Source organism: Carassius carassius, unplaced genomic scaffold (genome assembly GCF_963082965.1).
Source record: "Carassius carassius unplaced genomic scaffold, fCarCar2.1 SCAFFOLD_60, whole genome shotgun sequence".
Lineage (NCBI taxonomy): Eukaryota > Metazoa > Chordata > Actinopteri > Cypriniformes > Cyprinidae > Carassius > Carassius carassius.
Window position 1 is genome coordinate 65,001 of NW_026775084.1, and position 10,000 is coordinate 75,000.

General features: G+C 36.2%; 8 non-coding genes across 8 annotated transcripts in view; all 8 read right to left on the bottom strand.

Moving 5' to 3' along the window:
* Positions 1–5,970: 5,970 nt before the first annotated feature.
* Positions 5,971–6,089, bottom strand: LOC132135123 (5S ribosomal RNA). The gene has a single exon (XR_009430084.1). It is a non-coding gene; the product is annotated as a 5S ribosomal RNA (ribosomal RNA).
* A 498-nt stretch (positions 6,090–6,587) lies between these two features.
* Positions 6,588–6,706, bottom strand: LOC132135135 (5S ribosomal RNA). Its single transcript, XR_009430095.1, has one exon. It is a non-coding gene; the product is annotated as a 5S ribosomal RNA (ribosomal RNA).
* Positions 6,707–6,790: 84 nt separating this feature from the next.
* LOC132135979 (5S ribosomal RNA) lies at positions 6,791–6,909 on the bottom strand. Its single transcript, XR_009430890.1, has one exon. It is a non-coding gene; the product is annotated as a 5S ribosomal RNA (ribosomal RNA).
* An 811-nt stretch (positions 6,910–7,720) lies between these two features.
* Positions 7,721–7,839, bottom strand: LOC132135147 (5S ribosomal RNA). Its single transcript, XR_009430106.1, has one exon. It is a non-coding gene; the product is annotated as a 5S ribosomal RNA (ribosomal RNA).
* Positions 7,840–7,923: 84 nt separating this feature from the next.
* Positions 7,924–8,042, bottom strand: LOC132135981 (5S ribosomal RNA). Its single transcript, XR_009430891.1, has one exon. It is a non-coding gene; the product is annotated as a 5S ribosomal RNA (ribosomal RNA).
* Positions 8,043–8,853: 811 nt separating this feature from the next.
* On the bottom strand, positions 8,854–8,972 carry LOC132135158 (5S ribosomal RNA). Its single transcript, XR_009430117.1, has one exon. It is a non-coding gene; the product is annotated as a 5S ribosomal RNA (ribosomal RNA).
* An 84-nt stretch (positions 8,973–9,056) lies between these two features.
* On the bottom strand, positions 9,057–9,175 carry LOC132135982 (5S ribosomal RNA). The gene has a single exon (XR_009430892.1). It is a non-coding gene; the product is annotated as a 5S ribosomal RNA (ribosomal RNA).
* Positions 9,176–9,986: 811 nt separating this feature from the next.
* The window catches only part of LOC132135170 (5S ribosomal RNA), a 119-nt gene continuing 105 nt past the window's right edge, over positions 9,987–10,000 (bottom strand). Inside the window, exon 1 of the ribosomal RNA XR_009430128.1 lies at positions 9,987–10,000. This exon is cut by the window's right edge and continues 105 nt beyond it. This is a non-coding gene — a ribosomal RNA (5S ribosomal RNA).

The window sequence follows — 10,000 nt, forward strand, 5'->3', positions numbered from 1 at the left end:
CCAAAACTACTAAACAGGCCCAAACCTGTTTCGGTTTTCTAAGACTGGGCATTGACTCTTTTTTTTTTTTTTTTTTTTTTATTTATGCAAAACTCTTAGATAATTACTGAAAAATTCCAAAAGTACTGGGCTGCAAAGAGAGGGCTATTTAAAGATCAGCCACTATAACCGCCAGTGCATTATATAAGTAGAGAAGGAAACCTAAAAGCTTACAGCACCTGGTATATATATATCTGGTTTTCCAATTTAAAATAATTGTATAACATTTCTACATAACTTTCAACCATTTGTTTAAAAAGCACCCATAAGTTTAAAATACAATCTCTGTTTCTGGCTACATTTCTCCTTTTCAATATTGCTTTTTTTGCCAAGATTAAAAACAAATTCACAAGTTTCTTATTTTCTTTGTTCTCTGTCATTCCCAGCATAAAAAACCTTTTCCAGTCAGTAACCTCTTCATTTTCTCTTAATTCTTTGACAATTTCTTTCAGTTCATTAAAAAATGGGTTAAGTTTTCCACATAATAAAAACAAATGTAAAATACCTTCATCTTCTTTTTTACAGACTTTACATTGAGCATTTGTTGCCTTCTGCATTATACACAATCTCATTTCTGTATAGATCACATTTTGTCTGATAAAATAGTCTAAACATTCTAAATCTACATCCAACCATTTCCATGTTCTATTCTTCCAAATGTCTTTTTCTTCGATTTCATTAAAATGCCTTAACCAAATCTGGTTGGCAACAGGTTTTTTAAAAACTCTATTTATAAAAAACTCATAGAACATTTTCACAGTACACAAATTAAAATCCACCCTCTTTTCTTTAAATTTTAAAAACACCAACATTTTATTTTCTCGTTCTCCCTTCTTTTTAATCTCATCTAGCCATTGCCTTGGGATTGCTTTCTTGACATCTTCATACTGTTTTTTTAAAACCATGACATTAAAATCCTCCTTCTCCTCCTCCATTGCATCTTTAATCACTTGGAGTGGTAAAAATCCCTCTTTCACCTCCCATAAAACATCTCTCACTTTTACGATCCCCACTTTTAGCCACTTCTTAAAATAGATATCTCGCTCGTGTATCTTTATTTTGTCATTTAAAAACAGAGGCTGATTTAAAATCGCTTCCCTCCCCTCCGGATTAAAATCCACCTCTGTTAAAAAAAGCCTCCAAGCATTTAAAACCTCTTTATAAAACTGTGGTATCCCCTCCATCATCCAACTTTTCAACTTCATCCATAAAATGTTTTCCCCAAGGTTAAAATTCCCACATTTATTTAAATAAAAAACCCATCAATTTCTTCCATTCATCTCTCTTCTTATCATCCAAATATTTCTTAACCACTTTTACCCTCATGCTTTTCATCTTCTGTTCCACATCGACTAAACCCATCCCTCCCTCTTCTGGTTTTCCTATCAGCGTATTGTACGCTATCCTTGGAGGCTTTTTTTCCCATAAAAATTCTAAAATACTCTTTTTTATTCTCTTAAAAACCCAGTTTGGCAATGGCATCACATGTAATTTGTACCACATTTTTGATAACATTAACATGTTTACAATTAAAATTTTTCCTTTCAAACTTAAAAACCTGTTTCTCCAAAAAATCAGTCTCCTATCCATCCCTCCCAATGTCTCATCCCACATATTATCAACAGTTTCCTTCTCATTCTTTGCTAACCCCGCTCCTAAAATCCTCATTTCTTGTACCTCTAGGAATTTAACAACCCCCGTTAAAACCTCTGACCTTCCGAACTTCATATATACTGTTTTTTCTTCATTTATTTTTGCACCTGATCCCTCACAATAGCATTTCATTTTTTCCATTACTTCTTTAACACTTTCTATATTTTCAACAATAATTGTGGTATCATCCGCATACTGGAATATTTTAGTCAGTTCCTCTTTTTCTTCTAGTTTTATTCCCTTTATTTTTTTCTCTCTGTTTATTAAAAGCCCTAATGGTTCAGCCACCAAAGAATATAACTTCGCTGACAGTGGACACCCTTGTCTTATAGACCTTAAAACTTTAAAAGGTTCCGTTAAAAAACCATTACATTTAACTTTTGTTAAAATATCGCTGTATAAAACTGAGATCCATTTTATAAAATTCTCTCCAAAACCAAATTGTTTTAAAACCGCCAATAAAAACCCATGCTCCACTCTGTCAAAAGCCTTCTCGAAATCCATGCTTATTATATATGCCTCCTTTCCTTTTTCTTTTATGTACCCCATTATATCTCTTATGCTACTCGTGATATCTGCTATGTCCCTCCCCTTTACTCCATATGCCTGGTTAGTCTCTATTATGTTTGGCATAATATTTTTTAATCTGTTCGCTAAAACCCTGGCTAAAATTTTAAAATCTGTGTTTAACATTGTAATGGGCCTAAAATTCCTCAGTTCCGCTTTGTCTCCTTTTCTCTTGTAGATTATTTTCATTAAGCCTAAGCCCATTCTTGGGTGTACTCTTTCTTTTTTAAAAACCTCTTCATAGACTTCTTTTAAAATCGGGCTTACTTTTTCTTTAAAAACCTTATAAAACTCACTTCCAATACCATCTATTCCTGGGCTTTTCTTCACACTTAGCTGATTTATTGCTTGTATAATTTCCTCAGTTGTTATTCCCTTATCACATTCCTTTTTATCTCCCTCACCGACTTTTCGTGTTATCTGTTGTAACAAAATGTTCCTTTTTTCCTCATCCCCTTCCTCTGATCTAAAAAGTTCTTCATAATATGTGCTTATTTCCTTTAAAATTCCCTCTGTGCTTAAAACAACTTGTCCTTCCTTATTCCTAAGTTCTTTAATTATTCCCGCCTTCGCCCTGCTTTTCTCAAGGTTAAAAAAGAATCTACTACATTTTTCCCCTTCTACTGTATATTTAGCTTTACTTCTTAACGTTGCCCCTTTATATTTTCCTTCTTCGATTTTCCTCAACTTTTCCTCCACTTCAATTACTCTTTGCACGTTTACTTCATTTTTATTTAACTCCTCTCTTAACGTCTTTCTTATTTCTTGTTCCTTTGTTCTTTTTACCTTTTGTAACAATTTACAGTAATTCATTACATATTTCTTTATGTCATATTTCATGTTTTCCCACCATTGCCTTTTATCTTCTATGTACATCAAGTCTTTTTTCCCCTCATCTAATTTATTTTCTATCTCTTTTTTAAAACTCTCTTCCTTTAAAACTTCAGTGTTTAAAATCCATACCCCTGGTCCCCTCATTTCCTTTTTAAAATCCATTCTCATTTGCACCATTTTGTGATCACTTAAAGTCGTTTCTTTATAAAACACTCCATCAATAAAACATTCCAAATTCCTAGTACTTAAAAAGTAGTCTATTCTAGTTTGACACATAAAATTCCCTACCAGCTGTCTTCTTGTAAATTCCCTCTTTTTCCCATTTCTTTCTCTCCACACATCAATCATGTTCTTCTCCTCCATCAATGAAATTAACTCCTTTCTTCCCCCATCCGATTTAAAAACCATTCCGTTAGCCATATCCATTTTACTAAAAACAGTGTTAAAATCCCCCGCAATTATTACCCTCTTCCATTTTTCCATTAATTCAGCTATTACATTAAAATATTTTTTCTTTTCTATTTCTTCATTTGGAGCATGTACGTTTACTAAAATAAAATCATCTTCATCCATCTTAATTTCTACAGCCATGCATTTTCCTTTTGTGTCATTATACATTTGCTTTGACCTGATACCTCTATCGTTTCTTATTAACATCGCAACTCCTCCTCCTATTTTTCCCTCAGCATTATTAAAAAATAATTCCCCTTCCCATCTTTTTTTAAAATCCTCCATTACACTCTCTTTCCAGTTTGTTTCTTGCAATAAAATCACATCTTCATCCCTGCACAGTTCCTTGACTTTTTCAAATTTCACACCATTGATTAACCCTCTTGCATTAAAAGTAACAATTTTCAACACAATTAAAAAAGATAAAAAGACAAACTTTAGCATCATAATTTCGTTATCCTACTTCCTCCCCCTCTTTTGCACTTCTTCCACAGTCTTGTTTCACCTCATTACTTTGTTTACACATTTTATTTTTAGCTTTTTCTAAATTGGGTATTACCTTAACTTTTCTTCTTCTTTTATTGGATGTACTTGCAGTGCTGTCTCCGCCCATGTTTTCACTGTCTTTGTTATTTCTGTCCGTCTCACCGATCCATTCAGTCTCTTCTGGCTCTTCCGTTTCTGCTTTTCCAACCTCATTTAACTCCATCTGTACCTCCATTTCCACAATGTCCTGTGTTAACTCAGTCTTTTCAATCTCATTTTCATTGTCCTTGCTTACATTGTCCTCTCTTTGCATTTCTCCGGTGTCTTCCCTTTGCTCCTCTTCATTGTCTGTCTCATGCATCTGCCCACTCCCCCTCTCTTCTCCATTTTGCTGGTCTCCATACCAGCACTCGCATTTGTCCAGTACACAATTGCAGTCTGGACACATCACCACCTTACAGTCCCTCGCGAAGTGGCCTGTTTCCGAGCATTTAAAACATTTAAAGTCTGGACAGTCCTTCATCACATGATCAGGGCTCATACACAACCTGCAGGTTCTCACCTGCTTGCTATGTATCACTCTATAGTATTGTGGACCATCTTTCATTTTAATTCGAGTACTGTAGGGCAAGGAGGCCACTTCTTTTGGGAACTGTACCTTAAGGAACCTCGTTCCATCTTCTATGTTGGTGCCGGTATAAAATCTTCTTCTTATCTGAGAGACAGGAGTTACCCCCCATCCCTCCAGCTTCTGTAGAATCTCTGCATCATCCAGGTAAGCGGGCAGATGCATGAAAGAGACAACAAATTCTCTGTTATTCAATTTCTTAATTTCACATAGTTTTCCTTTAATCATCAATCCTTCGCTCAGATTTTCAATATCTTCTTCCTTTTCAAACGTAATTTCGTACTCCTTCATCATTTTGGGTCTTACAGCTAATATTTTTGTCACATCCAACTTATCTTTCAGCGCTTGTATTATGTCTTCTGCTTTTCCTTCGTGCACTTCAGTCAAATCCACTACTACTGTAGCTTCTTTGGTGTAGGTTCTTTTAAATCTCCTTTCAGGTCCATCCTTTTCTCGTTGAGTTTTTTCCAGTCCGTTTGTCATTTGCCGCCGTGTTCCTCGTGCCAAGTCCATGTCTGTTGCCGTAGTTCCATCCATTTTTCAAAAATAAATAAAACAAAAAACGAAAAAAAAACAACAAAAAACAAAAAACAAAATGATCCCTCCCAAACAGCTATGCTGTTGGGAGGACAAGTAACAAAAATAACCAAAAATTTAAACAAAAACAATTATTAAGACTCAAATAACCAAAAAACAAAACAAAAAAAAAAAAAACACAAACAATTTTGGGTGAACCTTCTTCACCCTTCTATAGCCACCTCACTTCCTGTTTCTCACTAGCTCTCTAGCGCCCTCAGGTTGGTATGGCCGTAAGCGAAGGAGGCTGCAAAGAGAGGGCTATTTAAAGATCAGCCACTATAATCGGTATTTCCAAGCAGTCTCCCATCCAAGTACTAACTGGGCCCAAACCTGCTTAGATTCTGAGATTGGGCATTGACTCTTTATTTATTTAATTTTTTTTTTTGCAAATTTATTACATAATTACTGAAAATTTCCAAAAGTACTAACCAGGCCCAAACCTGTTTCGGTTTTCTAAGACTGGGCATTGACTCTTTTTTTTTTTTTTTTTTTTTTTTTTGCTAGATTATTAGACAATTAATGAAAAGTTCCAAAACTACTAAACAGGCCCAAACCTGTTTCGGTTTTCTAAGACTGGGCATTGACTCTTTTTTTTTTTTTTTTTTTTTATTTATGCAAAACTCTTAGATAATTACTGAAAAATTCCAAAAGTACTGGGCTGCAAAGAGAGGGCTATTTAAAGATCAGCCACTATAACCGCCAGTGCATTATATAAGTAGAGAAGGAAACCTAAAAGCTTACAGCACCTGGTATTCCCAGGCGGTCTCCCATCCAAGTACTAACCAGGCCCAAACCTGCTTAGCTTCCGAGATCAGACGAGATCGGGCATAGCCAGGCTGGTATGGCCGTAAGCGAAGGAGGCTGCAAAGAGAGGGCTATTTAAAGATCAGCCACTATAATCGGTATTTCCAAGCAGTCTCCCATCCAAGTACTAACTGGGCCCAAACCTGCTTAGATTCTGAGATTGGGCATTGACTCTTTATTTATTTAATTTTTTTTTTTGCAAATTTATTACATAATTACTGAAAATTTCCAAAAGTACTAACCAGGCCCAAACCTGTTTCGGTTTTCTAAGACTGGGCATTGACTCTTTTTTTTTTTTTTTTTTTTTTTTTTGCTAGATTATTAGACAATTAATGAAAAGTTCCAAAACTACTAAACAGGCCCAAACCTGTTTCGGTTTTCTAAGACTGGGCATTGACTCTTTTTTTTTTTTTTTTTTTTTATTTATGCAAAACTCTTAGATAATTACTGAAAAATTCCAAAAGTACTGGGCTGCAAAGAGAGGGCTATTTAAAGATCAGCCACTATAACCGCCAGTGCATTATATAAGTAGAGAAGGAAACCTAAAAGCTTACAGCACCTGGTATTCCCAGGCGGTCTCCCATCCAAGTACTAACCAGGCCCAAACCTGCTTAGCTTCCGAGATCAGACGAGATCGGGCATAGCCAGGCTGGTATGGCCGTAAGCAAAGGAGGCTGCAAAGAGAGGGCTATTTAAAGATCAGCCACTATAACTGCCAGTGCATTATATACGTAGAGAAGGAAACCTAAAAGCTTACAGCACCTGGTATTCCAAGGCGGTCTCCCATCCAAGTACTAACCAGGCCCAAACCTGCTTAGCTTCCGAGATCAGACGAGATCGGGCATAGCCATGCTGGTATGGCCGTAAGCGAACGAGGCTGCAAAGAGAGGGCTATTTAAAGATCAGCCACTATAATCGGTATTTCCAGGTAGTCTCCCATCCAAGTACTAACTGGGCCCAAACCTGCTTAGATTCTGAGATTGGGCATTGACTCTTTATTTATTTAAAAAAATTTTTGCAAATTTATTACATAATTACTGAAAATTTCCAAAAGTACTAACCTGGCCCAAACCTGTTTCGGTTTTCTAAGACTGGGCATTGACTCTTTTTTTTTTTTTTTTTTTTGCAAGATTATTAGACAATTAGTGAAAATTTTCAAAAGTACTAACCAGGCCCAAACCTGTTTCGGTTTTCTAAGACTGGGCATTGACTCTTTTTTTCTTTTTTTTTTTTGCTAGATTATTAGACAATTAGTGAAAAGTTCCAAAACTACTAAACAGGCCCAGACCTGTTTCGGTTTTCTAAGACTGGGCATTGACTCTTTTTTTTTTTTTTTTTTTGCAAGATTATTAGACAATTAGTGAAAATTTTCAAAAGTACTAACCAGGCCCAAACCTGTTTCGGTTTTCTAAGACTGGGCATTGACTCTTTTTTTTTTTTTTTTTTTGCTAGGTTATTAGACAATTAGTGAAAAGTTCCAAAACTACTAAACAGGCCCAAACCTGTTTCGGTTTTCTAAGACTGGGCATTGACTCTTTTTTTTATTTTTTTTTTATTTATGCAAAACTCTTAGATAATTACTGAAATATTCCAAAAGTACTAGGCTGCAAAGAGAGGGCTATTTAAAGATCAGCCACTATAACCGCCAGTGCATTATATAAGTAGAGAAGGAAACCTAAAAGCTTACAGCACCTGGTATTCCCAGGCGGTCTCCCATCCAAGTACTAACCAGGCCCAAACCTGCTTAGCTTCCGAGATCAGACGAGATCGGGCATAGCCAGGCTGGTATGGCCGTAAGCGAAGGAGGCTGCAAAGAGAGGGCTATTTAAAGATCAGCCACTATAACTGCCAGTGCATTATATACGTAGAGAAGGAAACCTAAAAGCTTACAGCACCTGGTATTCCAAGGCGGTCTCCCATCCAAGTACTAACCAGGCCCAAACCTGCTTAGCTTCCGAGATCAGACGAGATCGGGCATAGCCATGCTGGTATGGCCGTAAGCGAACGAGGCTGCAAAGAGAGGGCTATTTAAAGATCAGCCACTATAATCGGTATTTCCAGGTAGTCTCCCATCCAAGTACTAACTGGGCCCAAACCTGCTTAGATTCTGAGATTGGGCATTGACTCTTTATTTATTTAAAAAAAATTTTGCAAATTTATTACATAATTACTGAAAATTTCCAAAAGTACTAACCTGGCCCAAACCTGTTTCGGTTTTCTAAGACTGGGCATTGACTCTTTTTTTTTTTTTTTTTTTTGCAAGATTATTAGACAATTAGTGAAAATTTTCAAAAGTACTAACCAGGCCCAAACCTGTTTCGGTTTTCTAAGACTGGGCATTGACTCTTTTTTTCTTTTTTTTTTTTGCTAGATTATTAGACAATTAGTGAAAAGTTCCAAAACTACTAAACAGGCCCAGACCTGTTTCGGTTTTCTAAGACTGGGCATTGACTCTTTTTTTTTTTTTTTTTTTGCAAGATTATTAGACAATTAGTGAAAATTTTCAAAAGTACTAACCAGGCCCAAACCTGTTTCGGTTTTCTAAGACTGGGCATTGACTCTTTTTTTTTTTTTTTTTTTGCTAGGTTATTAGACAATTAGTGAAAAGTTCCAAAACTACTAAACAGGCCCAAACCTGTTTCGGTTTTCTAAGACTGGGCATTGACTCTTTTTTTTATTTTTTTTTTATTTATGCAAAACTCTTAGATAATTACTGAAATATTCCAAAAGTACTAGGCTGCAAAGAGAGGGCTATTTAAAGATCAGCCACTATAACCGCCAGTGCATTATATAAGTAGAGAAGGAAACCTAAAAGCTTACAGCACCTGGTATTCCCAGGCGGTCTCCCATCCAAGTACTAACCAGGCCCAAACCTGCTTAGCTTCCGAGATCAGACGAGATCGGGCATAGCCAGGCTGGTATGGCCGTAAGCGAAGGAGGCTGCAAAGAGAGGGCTATTTAAAGATCAGCCACTATAACTGCCAGTGCATTATATACGTAGAGAAGGAAACCTAAAAGCTTACAGCACCTGGTATTCCAAGGCGGTCTCCCATCCAAGTACTAACCAGGCCCAAACCTGCTTAGCTTCCGAGATCAGACGAGATCGGGCATAGCCATGCTGGTATGGCCGTAAGCGAACGAGGCTGCAAAGAGAGGGCTATTTAAAGATCAGCCACTATAATCGGTATTTCCAGGTAGTCTCCCATCCAAGTACTAACTGGGCCCAAACCTGCTTAGATTCTGAGATTGGGCATTGACTCTTTATTTATTTAAAAAAAATTTTGCAAATTTATTACATAATTACTGAAAATTTCCAAAAGTACTAACCTGGCCCAAACCTGTTTCGGTTTTCTAAGACTGGGCATTGACTCTTTTTTTTTTTTTTTTTTTTGCAAGATTATTAGACAATTAGTGAAAATTTTCAAAAGTACTAACCAGGCCCAAACCTGTTTCGGTTTTCTAAGACTGGGCATTGACTCTTTTTTTCTTTTTTTTTTTTGCTAGATTATTAGACAATTAGTGAAAAGTTCCAAAACTACTAAACAGGCCCAGACCTGTTTCGGTTTTCTAAGACTGGGCATTGACTCTTTTTTTTTTTTTTTTTTTGCAAGATTATTAGACAATTAGTGAAAATTTTCAAAAGTACTAACCAGGCCCAAACCTGTTTCGGTTTTCTAAGACTGGGCATTGACTCTTTTTTTTTTTTTTTTTTTGCTAGGTTATTAGACAATTAGTGAAAAGTTCCAAAACTACTAAACAGGCCCAAACCTGTTTCGGTTTTCTAAGACTGGGCATTGACTCTTTTTTTTATTTTTTTTTTATTTATGCAAAACTCTTAGATAATTACTGAAATATTCCAAAAGTACTAGGCTGCAAAGAGAGGGCTATTTAAAGATCAGCCACTATAACCGCCAGTGCATTATATAAGTAGAGAAGGAAACCTAAAAGCTTACAGCACCT